The 13,279-nt window shown below is 41.1% G+C and overlaps 2 long non-coding RNA genes across 3 annotated transcripts; both read left to right on the top strand.

Moving 5' to 3' along the window:
• The first annotated feature begins 216 nt into the window (after positions 1-216).
• Positions 217-5,988, top strand: LOC104452839. The gene is made up of 3 exons (XR_005552736.1): positions 217-2,729; positions 3,686-5,520; positions 5,644-5,988. It is a non-coding gene; the product is annotated as an uncharacterized LOC104452839 (long non-coding RNA).
• Positions 5,989-9,565: 3,577 nt separating this feature from the next.
• Positions 9,566-13,004, top strand: LOC120295557. 2 transcript variants are annotated; one of them, XR_005552937.1, is made up of 3 exons: positions 9,566-9,855; positions 11,230-12,087; positions 12,597-13,004. It is a non-coding gene; the product is annotated as an uncharacterized LOC120295557 (long non-coding RNA). The 2 variants fall into 2 exon arrangements; XR_005552938.1 differs by having other exon boundaries at positions 9,566-9,879.
• The last annotated feature ends 275 nt before the right edge of the window (positions 13,005-13,279 follow it).

Raw genomic sequence — 13,279 nt, 5'->3', positions numbered from 1 at the left:
TTGACGTCATAAGAACTAGAGTAAATATGCCATGTACCTAATTTTGAGCTTTTGCGTCACACAAAGAAAAATCAATGCGACAAAAATAAATATAATTTGGAGTTTTTTTGCCGGCTTTTTCCGGAAATGACGGTGGGTTCATTTTTCCTTTTTATTCTCTTTTATTTTCAAATTCAATTCCTTTTTCATCCAAAGAACAGCCACTGGCTTCACCTGTTTGCCCCGTTTTCCCACACAAAATCCGAATCATCTCCATCCACCCCCTCGTTTCGCTTCGCGCCTTTTTTTTTTATTCTCCGTGGTTTTTCTCTTCGTACTTGCCGCTGCCAATCTTCACGGTCGGCGTATCGTCTCGGATGATGATGATGACTCAGATTGGCCTCGGCTGCTGCGGTTGAAGGAGCGACGCCGGACCGGTGGATGTGCCGACAGCGAAACCAAAAGAATCTCATCCTTCAAATCGGCGGATCGTATCCAGATGATGATGATGATGATCCATCCATCCAACCTCAGCCTGGGCAATCGGATAAAAGGCTCTTGTAAACAGTGAACACACCACCCCGCGTCCCCCTTTGCGCGCGGCATAGATGGGCGGGATAATGGAATTCCGAAAGGCGGCAATGAAGTGGGAGCGAGCAGAACGAAGCAAAGAGTCGACAGGACATATTCTGGAGTGAATTGGAATTTGACTCGGAAGTTCAATCAGACATGGAAAATGGTCCTGATGATGGTTTAGTGGCGATGGCAGCGAAAGCCCGAGGTGGCCCGGCGACAGATAAATCTGGTCCAAACATGGGCAAGGACAAAAAAGCGAGGACTTGAATCAGAGTGGCCGCGACTCAAATGTGGAATCTAATGGTGTGGTTTACTGTGGGGATGATCTGAATTGCTGGAGATGAATCAAGGGAATCCAGAGCCAGAGAGAGATGCGAAAAAAAAAATAATAATTGGTCGGAGAAAAATCCGTCGAGTCTGCAAGGAAGGTGTTTGATGGAATGACGAAGCTGGACTCTGTTTCCAAGGATACCCATTCGAGAGAGAGAGAATTAGCGAGCTTTATCAAGCAGTGAGAGCAAGTTCGAGTTTGAGAGGGCATGATGTTGTCAATTCTAACACGAAAAGCCACTGCCAGAGGCTTGGATGCTGTGTTGTTGAGAGAAAGGCTGCGGAAGAGTTGTGCCGCAGAAATGTCGTTACGTAGTAATGCTACTGCGGGCAAATAGATGACTGTGAGAGAGGCTATGAATGCTACGTTTGATGAGGAAATGTCTGCAGATCCTAGAGTCTTTCAATGTGTCTAAAGGTTCTTTTCTTTAGCAGAAGTATGGACCTGAGAGGGTTGTTGATACTGCTATCACAGAGGCTGGTTTCGCTGGAGTTGAAGTCAGCGCTGCTTTCTATGGTCTCAGGCCTGTCGTGGATTTTATGACATTCAATTTTGCTATGCAGGTGATTGAACACGTTATAAATTCTGTTGCAAAGATGAATTGCATGTTGACCAGCGATATATCAGTCCCTATAGTTTCAAGAGGAGCTGCAGCAGGAGTTGATGCCTTACATTCCCAAGCCCTATGAAGACGTTGCCATCCCACCTGGAGGTAGCTTTACTGAATTCAGCCTTGTTAGATCACTTGTCACCCTCAGGGTCTATGGAACACAAGAATTGTCTGTGGCGTGCTAAATGAGAGTTGCTCATGAACGGTGTAACATCTCCAGCATGTCCCTTCAACCGAAGTTCTTCCTCATCCTCTGCTTTTTCCAGATTTGCATTCACCAATTTCTTAATGCAGTGTGTTAGTTGCATTATTTGAAGGCCTTGTCATCAAGGAATGGATAGGCTGCGTGGCTGCAAATCTAATTGGCATTTACTCAAGTCTCCTTTTCAGTTGATAATATGAGGGTACTGAAATGGCCCATATGCTCAATATAATAATGTAGGCGCATTGTTATTACACTGATTAACTCAGCTTGTGATGTTTGGTATTAGACTCAGAAAGCTTCACGTCTCCTTCGTCCTTTTCCTGCCTTCTTTTGTTCGAATGGGTAAGCAATCATTCACAAATTCTGGGCATGCTTGTCTTGTTCCGAAGTAGTAATTGCTTTTGCTATTGAATGACACTCTTTGCCCTCATGAACTTTGATCGGTGACCTATTGTTGAACCGCTAGTCTTTACATTAGTCCATGATTCAGTCATGCCAAATTCGATTTGTTTATTACATGCTCTGGTATTCTAGGGTTGAATGAATTTTTATTTGGGTCTGCTTTGCTTCACAGTTATTAGTATCAATATTATGTGTTGCTTCATTTTGTAATAATGCGGTGTAGGAAATTGGTGAACTCCTTAAACTCCCTCCTAGGCAACATTGTCATTGATGATAGGTCATTTAGGGCATTTGTTTCTCTTGTATACATGTTTCTAGTGACGTCAGATTAACTTAAAGACTCTCTGGAAATACAGATAATGGAGATCCAAGGAAATATCTTTGTGGATTTTTAAGCTGCTTTTGATGTGAAATTGGGGTCTTGGAATTTGACATTTGTTGATTCACTTTCGATCAATGCTATATTCAATGCATTTATCATTTTTTTTCCTTCTCTTCTTTTAAACGGTGATGTCGTTGCCACAGGATTCGCCATCAGGGTTGCTGTGAAACCCAAGTATCAAATCAGATCAGTTGTATGAGAATTGTTTTGTAGCTCATTCCAGTGGCTTCACACGCAAACCATGGTGATTCCTGATCTTATGTCTAGGGCTGGATTATTTTATCCAATTTTCTGCGGAATCTGTAACACTTGAATTATTCTGCCACCCACCAAGGAACGTATCCATAGTGGAAATGAAATCTCATAGGATTTTCACTTTTTAGCTTTAACCAGCTTGTGTCTCATTGTCTTGATCTGGGCTTCTAGCTACACTTTTTCATCATCATTTCTCGATATGTAAATTATGTATATTTAGAAATGTTAAAGAGATGCAATTATTTTTGGAGCTAGCTTTAGAATGAATCACGTGATACTTCAGCCTTTCAAATTCCTGGTTAAGCCCTTTCCAGTTCGACTTGGCAATCATTGAGTTGTCTTCCTCACTGACTGGTTTTAATATATATAATACTCAAACTGGGAGGTTCACTGGTCCACCAAATGTTTTAACTATATGCGTTAGGCATATAGCTCATGTGCATGCATAGGTTCTTTACCCTTTTAATATGGCATTGTGGAAGTTATTAATGTGTTTTGACTAGTTTGATAGGAACCAAATCATAGAGGCGAGGCATGTTCTGCTCAGCTAAGCTAATCATTCAGCTTGCTGTCCATTCGAGGAATGTTCGGGAAAGCAGTTTTCTATGTGCTTCCAATCCTCAGAGCAAAGTCTTTCATTTCTAGACATAGCTTTCCTGCTGAACGCTACATATTATGGAGGCTTGATTATGTATCCTTCATGGCTTTTCAGATTTTCTCAGTTTGCAATCTGAGTGAGCTCCTTAGCTATGTTGGTTTTACCTCATTCAATAATGCTGCATTTCCTAGATATGTCTTCTATAGTTCTCCTCCTTCTGCTTTATAGGCATAACAACACTGGCCTTGAAGTGCCCTTGTGGTTCCTTGTATATTTTAAGGATGTCTCTTTCATATGTAGTTTTTTGATTGCTTCTTGAGGAAGTACTGAGTGTACTAACAATGTAGGTATGATGTGGATTATACAAATATCACCAGCAAGAGTGACCACCGCAAGGGCTATCATTTTCCTCGTGCTCACAGGTCTATTCTTGCTCAGTTTCAAACACTCTCAATTGACAAACTGATATAAATAGGAAGGAAAGCAAAGAATGGGGTGGGAGTGCAGGGGGAGAAGGATACATTGGGTGGGAGATAATCGAAATAAGTGAGCCTGCATCACTTTTGTTCATGCAAAGGAAAAAGCACCAATAGTAGCAGCCACCCATGCATGCAAGAACCATGGAAAGAGAGAATGAAGTACTGTGAGTTTTCTTAAGCTGCTTCTGATGCGAAATTGAGGTCTTGGAATTTGACATGTCAATTCACTTTCGATCGATGTTTGATTCTATGCATTTATCATTTTTTTCCTTCTCTTCTTTTAAATGGTGATGATGTTGCTACGGGATTTGACATCCGGGTTGCTGCAGAACCAAAGTATCAAATCAGATCAGGTGAATGAGGATCATTTTGTAGCTCATTCCAGTGTCTTCACATGCGAACCATAGTGGTTCCTGATCTTACGAATAGGGCTGGATTATCTTATTAAATTTGATGCGGAATCGGTAACTCTTGAATTATTCTGCTACCCACCGAGGAACATATTGTATCCATAGTGGAAATGAAATCTCGTAGGATTTTCACTTTCTAGCTTTTAACCAGCTCGTGTCTCATTGTCTTGATCTGGGCTTCTAGCTACATATTTTCATCATCATTTCTTGATATGTAAACTCTGTATATTTAGAAATGTTAAGTGATGCAATCACTTTTGGAGCTAGCTTTAGGACCAATCATGTGATGCTTTTGCCTTTCAAATTTATGGCTAAGCCCTTTCTAGTTCGACTTGGCAATCACTGAGTTGGCTTTTGCACTGACTGGTCTTAATATATCTCCAAAAGTGCTAAGTTTCACTACAACTGTAGAGGAAGATAATGACCAAAGGACCCACTTAAACAACCTTTCACTACACACTTCTCTCTCGTCCCTATGCCCCATTTTTGGTCCATTTTTGTGGAAGTTAATAATTTGATGATTAATGTTTAAGTAGTTTCATTTGTTTGTCATTTAGTTAATGGAGCATCTATTGTTTTGGTGGATTTTGATTCAACATCTCTGTTTGTGGCTTTTCAACTGTAGGATGGAAATAGATTGTCCAAGTTCTTTATATATCCTTCAAAATTCAGTACCTTGTCTTCTGGTTCAAATGGAATAGTATGGCAGTTTCAATTTTCTTGGATTGGCTTCTTCTTAACAGTGTCCTCAGTTTTGGCGTTTGGTGGGAATGTAGTCGCCATATTCATGATTGACATGCTAGGCATTACAAACAGGAACAAACCGAGAACTTGGAGGGTATGTTTTGGTTCTCCATGAATCACTTCAACCAAGAGGTTGTGTCATATAATGCTGGTTACTAATATGTTGATGTGTGTTCGACTGCTGATGTAGTCAGATCAGAATTATGACAAACAGGGAGGTTCACTGGTCCACTAAACTTTTAAGTGCATGCATTGGAGATCTAACACCTGTACATGCACAAGTTCTCTACCCTTCTAACATTGCATTGTGGAAGTTATAAATGTGTTTTGATCACTTTGATCAGAATCAAATCATAGAAGCATGTTCTGCTAAGCAAAGCTGATCGTTCAGCTTTGCTGGCCATCCGAGGCGTGTTTGAAAAAGTAGTTTTCTATGTGCTTCCAATGTTTGGACCAAAGTCTCTCATTTCTAGACATTACTTTCCTACTGAAAGCTTCATATTATGGAGGCTTGGTTACAGAGTCAGATGTTCTCGGCTTGCAATCTGGGTGAGCTTATTAGCTATGTTGGTTTTACCTCATTGAATATTGCAGCATTTCCTAGATATGCCTTTTATAGTTCTCTTCCTTCTGCTTTGTTCTATATTTTAAGTACGTCTCTTTTATATGCAGTTTTTTGACTGCTCCAAGAGGAAGTACCGAGTGTACTAACAATGTACGTATGAAGTGGATTAGGCAAATATCACCAACAAGAGTGGCCACCCCAAGGGCTATCATTTCTTCGTGCTCTAAGATCTGTTCTTGCTTAGTTTCAAATACTCTCAACAGAGAAACTGATATAAATAGGAAGAAAAGCAAAGAAGCGGGTGGGGGTGCGGCGGGAGAAGGATACTTCAGGTGGGACCTAGTCAAAGTAAGTGTGTATCACTTTTGTTTATGCAAAGATAAAATCACCAATACCAGCAGCCATCCACACATACGAGAACTAAAGAAAGAGAGATTGAAGTACAAGCACATATAGTCCACATGTTGCAACAAAATTAACATTTACTAAAATGATAGGTATGAATAGTAGATACCCACCAACTAAGCACTTAATTTGATACAATGCAAGAAGTGAAGGGACGCTAAATAGTGAAGAGCTCCCGTTCAATAAGTCCAAAAATTTTGAAGCATGCAACACTGGTTGTATCAACACGGTAGAAGACAGCGTTTTGATCCAGCCAAATAGGAAGAGAAAACAAAAAGAGTCCGTCCATGGCGGTTCAAGTAACATTTAAAGAGATATTGATCAGAAATAGGGAGACAAACATAATCACTGAAAACAATAGAAAATGAAGGATTTTAAAATGATATAGCAAGAAAAAGAAAACTGCAGGTACGCTAGCAAATCTCCATTCATGACATTCTACTTTAGCTTGATAAATGTAAAAATGAGAACACCAAGAAGTGCTAGGACACCTTTGAGGAGCCACTGCATCTGTATCTTGATACTTGTAAAAAAGTAGCAGTTAAACCACCTATATGAATATCATGATGCCGTTTCAAGGAATTATATGTATCACTAGCTCTTTCCTCTTACGCACCACAATAAGTTGTGCGGTAAACACTACATGACCATGTTGAAGATAATTCGTAGTGGGCAATAGCATTTCCCTTTAGGTCCATATGCAACTATAGTGAACATCGTCCTAAATTCCTTGAGTGCTAAGATGGCGAGTCATGAATACACTTGCTATAGCGTGTATATTGAATTCACTGCAGCGTTTTGCGCCAATAGAGCATGCAATGGTATGCTTCAACACCCATTTAGCACAAGTGTAGGGATGTTATTGGCGCTCAAATTCAACTCAGGATTGTAGAGTTAGGTATGAGGACTATTATTTCACTTAATGACGTCACAGTATTGTGTAAATAAAATATTGTAATAGAGTTTGGTGTGAAGTAATTCATAGACGAGATGATGGAATATTGCCCCTATTGACACTTGAATTTTCGCCGGCAAGTCAAACACTCATTATGGTAAAAAGAAAATGAAAAATATGATATAAAAATAGTAAAAAATAAATAAAAACCCAAATAAAAAAGAGAACTAAAAAGAGGGAAAAAAGAAGAAAGTAATGAAAAAAGCTCCAATTGAGTCATAATCGAAAGAGCCAGGTCCCGTCTGTTGGGCCTGATCCACAAGCGCAGCCCAGACCATTCGAAGCCTATCGGAGTAAGCCGTGGCCGGTCAACCCATTCGCGCCAGACCACATCAAGCACAAGCCCATACACAATTATTAGGTCCTTGCCGTTGCCATTTTCGCTTTGCTGTCAATTGAAAATTAGAAGCCTCAATGAAAGGACCCGACCAGCGCACTTTTTTCATGAAAGGCATATTTATATGTATGTAGGACAAAACCACAGTGAAATTATGCAATACATAGTACAATACGCATTCAGAGGCCAACAAAAAGGACAAAAAGAAAATAGACGAGATGCAAAGTATTCACTGTCTTTTTTGATTCACTGTCTTTTTTGTTGCATTGTTGTTTTTCAATATGATGAGAACCTAGAATCATGTGAATATGATAATTGATTTGTTGGAATATGTGGAGATTTTCGAGCCAATAATTGAATCATCTATGAATGTGCTACATAAGGAAGAGATGCAAACAGGAAAATGATTATGAATTGCACAAATCCAACAAATTAAATGACATAATTGGATTATACGAATCCAACAAATCAAAGGACATAATTGCATAAATTGCAATTATGTTCAGTAACGGAATAAATCTATCTCGTTTTGTATCCTTTTGGGAACATTTGTAAGGTAGATATGAAGTGGGGACCTCTAATTTTTTTGTCTCCATTTTTCGATATGTCTTTAACAAATTGCAAGCACGCTGGTGAAATTAACTTTGTGAGAGAGTTTTAGGGGGTTTAAGATCATGTATCAATCTCTGACGGGAGAGAGATGAGCAAAATGGGCGAATTAATCTTTAGCGCAACCGAGAGATCAATTGAAATAAATGCAGCACTAATGTATCGAACTTTACAAAGAGGTCAGTCTAGATAGAATGACTATCCAGAAAAGAGGACCTCGACTCAAGATGAAATGAGGCATGACGTGATGAAAATGCTAATCTTAACAATGGTGTGATGTGATCCATTTAGCCAAACGTAAAATGCAACCAATATCTTTACACGAGCTCATAAAGAAAGAGGGGAATGGAGGCTTGCGATGAATTCATCTCTAGATATCGACGGAATCCCCCCCTCTCTCTCGACAGAATCAATTTCATCTCTGCACACATCACATATAGGCATTCTAGATGCTTCTTCATCGATTTTCCCTTCTCCATCGTCATCCATATTGTTAGCCGCCACCGTAGCTCTATCATCGCCGGGTTCACTGCAGCAAGGCCTCCTCTTGTTCTACTCTGTTTTCCGGTTAGGACGCCCGAAAGTGCACGGACCCTTGGTTGTTCCCCCTTCATTGACCCCGGTCATCGACATCATTGCCTTCGGGAACTTTTTCTTTGATCTGATCATTGACCGAGGTAAAAAATTCACTCTAATCAAGGTAAATTCCACACACTCTATTTCTACTGCTTATGAGTGAAACAGAGCCTGTGAGCTTCAACTACTAATGTTTGTTACTAAATCAGTTGCTGGTGAAGCTCGATTAACAACTTGGACTTGTACTATTGTTGTCATGATGATCTGAAAGTGAATCGTTGGTTTGTATTCTAAAAGTGATGACTATCGCAATCACCCAATTGGTTGAGGTAAGACAAGTAACCTCAGGTATATGGTTATGTTTTAACATAAATTGCGATTGATGATCTTGCTGCAACAGGAGCAATTATTCGAGATCGTCATCAAGAATGGGCTTGCACCTGAGTTTCATGGCCATCAATCACAGGCTTGGCTTGACATATGTTTGGATGATGGATTCACGATCTCGAACTTTCAAAAGTATAATTGCATTCTTCAATGGCAAAGTCACGAGTGATCACAACAACTCATAACATCACAACAACTCATAACATCACAACAACTTGTTAGGTTTACTGAAAATCTAAAAATGATAAGATTGCAACTAGCTCTTAAAAGAGAACAAAGACAAAATGACATGTGGTATATTAGTTTGAACTAATATGCGGCATAAAGCGATGCTTTCAATGTTCATCTCAATTCAGGAGGTAAGGGTAGAAAAAAGATCACGTGCCAGTCACGAAAACGAAGAAAGTCAAGGCGCACAAGGATATTCAACTCAATCTCGATGAGCCTATGGATGAAATTATATGGTTCGGGGTGAAGGAAGGAACTATCATGCGTCCAAATATCGGAACAATGCCACAGATACGAAGTTCGTTGTGTAGTTATTCCTTTGCCAGCAAGTTGAATATGCTTTTTGTAAAGATAAATAAAAAAAGAGCTCCGACTTAGAATTGAAAGGGCCTAGTCGGTCTGTTGGGCCTGATTCACAAGCGCAGCCCAGATCACACCAATCCCATCAGAGTAAGCCTCGGCCCATACAATTTCGCTCACTAATCAACACCAGAAATGCACCGTCCGCCATCTCCAGTCACCAACAGCGATATCACAACAGAACGCATACGCTGAACCTGACGAAGAAACTCTCTTTCTCGGGGATTCTTGAGGCTTCTTGATCGGCTTTCCTTCTCCGTCGTCCTTCAGACACCATTAGCCACCCTTGTAGCCGCTCCGCCATTGCTGGTTTTGTTGTAGCAAGGCCAACTCTCGTTCTGCTCTGTTCTATGGTCAGGACGCTCGCAAGTTCACGAACCTTGGTCGCTCCGCTTTCGCCGGCCCCAATCATCGGCATTGACACCAGCAGGAGCTTTGTCAATGATTTGATCACCGTCCGAGGTAAAAAACTTAAATGTCATCAAGGTAAATTCCACGCACTGTTTCTGCCGCTTATGAACGAAACAGAGCCTGTTAGATTTAGCTAATGTCTGTGAGTAAATCAGTTGAGATTGAAGCTCTATTAGCAACTCGAACTTGTACAGTTATTTTCGTGATGATCTGAAAGTCAACCGTTGCTGTACATTTGCGTGTGAGCTCCTTGATCAAAATGCTTATTACTTTTTTGATGAAATGCTCGAACTAGATCAGTATGTATATTCAATTTAATCTTGGAACTGCAAAATTATATTACATAAATTCGATTTTTCTCAACTTATCGAACCCTTGTTATGGCTGACTTTGTCGGAATAGGATGCTTATATGTCAAATGGTGTTATGATTCTCGTCTTGTATGCTCGTTGACGTATGACTTGAAAATTGCTGTCTCATGGCTTGCTGATCTCTCTGGTTCAAGTTATATTGTTCTATATGAATAGAATCGAGTCTTGAATGTGTATTCTGTTGTGAAGGAACGCGAGATCTGCATGTGTGTATGCAAAGAATGGAGCAGCAGAATCTCCATTGATCCTTGCATTTATACAATCTGTGAAAGAATCGCCATTGCCCCAAACTTTGGACTGGCTTTTAATCCTTTGGTAATGATCCTTTCTGATGCTGTGGTTTTCGTTATTATCTCAAACTAGGAGGCATTTGTTTCTGGATAAATTCTTCAATTTTGTTTTCACTAACAAAAAAATAAAAATAAATAAATAAATAAAAATGGTGGAAGAATGCAACGGTGGTTATATTTTAAGAATAGTTTAATTTGAATTTCATTTGATTCATGTTCTTCTAGTCTAACAAGGGATGCTATTGTCTCGACTTTCAAGTTCCCTGATTTCTTCACTTTTTCCTAGTAGAAAAACTATAGCTTGCACACTATTAGTGAAATATTGATATGGCATAACTTATTATTTTTGGCGTGAGTTATGGGATAGTGGGGTTTGGCAGAACAAAATGATCATGCCAAATCCAATCGTTGACATCAATTTTCTTTTATTCGATGGCTGAGATCGTGCACGTAACTTTGACCCTAAAGAGTTCAGCTGTTGTACAAATTGACATGCCGGTTCCCTTGTAGAGACTCATTCCCATACTGTTCTTTCCCATGTGGGCTTCCAGCAATACTAGCTTGTGTTCTTGAGTGGTCCAATGGCAATCCCCATTGTTCCTACATGGAAAGCTAAATTCTAGTTCTTTCTTGCAAATGTTTTCAAAATCATTTACCAATGATGGGGGACCTGTTTATAGTAGAGGTGTGAGAACCGAATTGAAATGAAATTTAATGCATTTTCGGTTTGAAAAATAAAAATAACGGTTCTCTCTTCTCTGCAGTTTCCTTCTCTCTCTCCTCCAATAGCATCAGACTCGCGCTCAACCCTCTCTCCGGGATTAAATTCCTTTCCTGCGAAACCTGCAACAGTGCAACCACGTTCGCCACCTCCCCCAGATCGCCTTCCGGAATCTGAATCCCATGCCGTAGGGCCTGAATCCGAAGCTTCAGCCTGGCGATCTCGACAAGGAGGGACTTCCTCTCGCAAGCCTGCTGCTGCTCCTCGCGTGACCACCTTTGCTCCTCTCGGAGGTGGCGATGGGACTTAGGGAAGAGGCAGAGAGAAGAAGGTTTGGAGACTCTGAATGGGAGGGAGGATGGGCGTTGGTGGTGGACTCGGTGGAGGGGAGGATAGGTGCAGGGTGGGACTTGGTGGAGTGGTAGGTGGGTTATGGAGTGGGGAGAGAGACAAGGGTTCGGAGAGCAAGATGGAGAAGAAGACGAGGGAGAGATATTTTTGCGGAGCCACCTCGATTGTACCAACTTCGCTCCCTCCCTCTCGTCTCGTCTCCATCCCATATGCATACGCAACCCTCCACCCTCCTCCTCCTCCTCCTCCGTCGTCGAACGCTCCAGTTTCCCCCATTCTCATTTGTGCAAATTCCTGTTCTCGTCGATCCTTCGCTCTCCCTCTCGCCAAGCGGTTGTGGTGCCCCTCTTCAGTTCGATTGGGGATCGGTTTCGGGTGGAGACGATTCCCATCAATTCGTGATTAGCGATGGGGGAACTTATGCTCACGAACCTGTTGAAGAAGGCGGCGTTGGATTTCTCCGACGGGAGAGCCGTGTCCGCCTATGGGGAGTTCAACCTGACGCACGTGCGGCTGCACGACGTCATTGCACTCGCTTTCCCCAACACAGGTAATGTATGTCGCGCCAATCATCGAGTCTTCTCGTAAGTACGATGGTGCAGGTTTTCCATTTTTGCAATGATGCGAATTCAAATGTAGAAAATTTCCTGATGATGCTGTTTAAATTCGAGAGTGCAATATCTGGAAGATAGCGGTAACGATGAATTTCTAATGATGAGATCGATTGCTTATGAAAGATCGACTGGGAAATAGCTCGAGATAGGAAAAAAGAATCTTGAGGCATGAAATTTCTGTGCACGCATGGTGCCATTGAATAGGAACAAATTGACTTGGGAAGGGCATGGAGAGCGTTTTCTATAGTGTCCAAAGGTCGTTTTTCGGGATGTACAAGTATCGATTCATCGTAAAACAAAGTCAAAGCTTATCAGAAGGAGATGGATGGTTTTGATGAAACGAACGTTGACAGACTAGTTGTCTGCATATTCTGCATATGTATGTCTCCAATCCGCAGGGACTAGTGTGATGGTTTGCTGATTGGAAAATGTGTTCGTTTTGCAGTTTGTGATCCTGTTTCTGGCGGTAATCCGTTGCGCAGCCATCGCAGCTCCACCCAACGCCATCTACACAGCTAAGGAGTTTTGAGTTCTACCTTTTCGACTCGGAACCGAAGCTTTTATTGACACCACAAGAAGGAAACCGATGGGCTCAATCTGCTGCTTCCAAGCTTAACATTCACCACCTAACTGCCAAGCTTTCACTCCACCGATTCGAAAATCTCTCTCTTTGTCCGACGTAGAGCCGAGCCTCGGCTCAACGTCAAAAGTTGTCAATGATCCCTCGGATGTAGCTCTGTTCATGCACACCTCTGACGCTACGGGTCGCCCCAATTGCATGCTGCTAACTCAATGCAATTTGGCATCATCGGTTCAGAACATCAAGTGGGTGTACAAACTAACAAAGTTAGACTACCCTTTCTTTGTTCCATGTGCACAGCTTAGTTGCCGGATTATTGAGCTCTTTATCTACCGGAGCCGTCATGGCCCTCCCAGTGGCTGTTAGGTTCTTGGCACTCACATTTTGGGTAGATATGATTTCTTACAAGCCACAAAGATGTTTTCTAATTAATAAAGTTCGAAGCATCATCAAAATTAGATGGCAAACCAGGGAAAAAAATTAATAACTTAGATTGTTTACAAGTTTTTAACTTTTTTATTTAAGGAAAATTTTTGTATTTGCAAAGG

The sequence above is a fragment of the Eucalyptus grandis genome, chromosome 7, assembly GCF_016545825.1.
Source record: "Eucalyptus grandis isolate ANBG69807.140 chromosome 7, ASM1654582v1, whole genome shotgun sequence".
Classification (NCBI taxonomy): Eukaryota; Viridiplantae; Streptophyta; class Magnoliopsida; order Myrtales; family Myrtaceae; genus Eucalyptus; species Eucalyptus grandis.
This window is presented reverse-complemented; position numbering and strand designations above follow the sequence as displayed.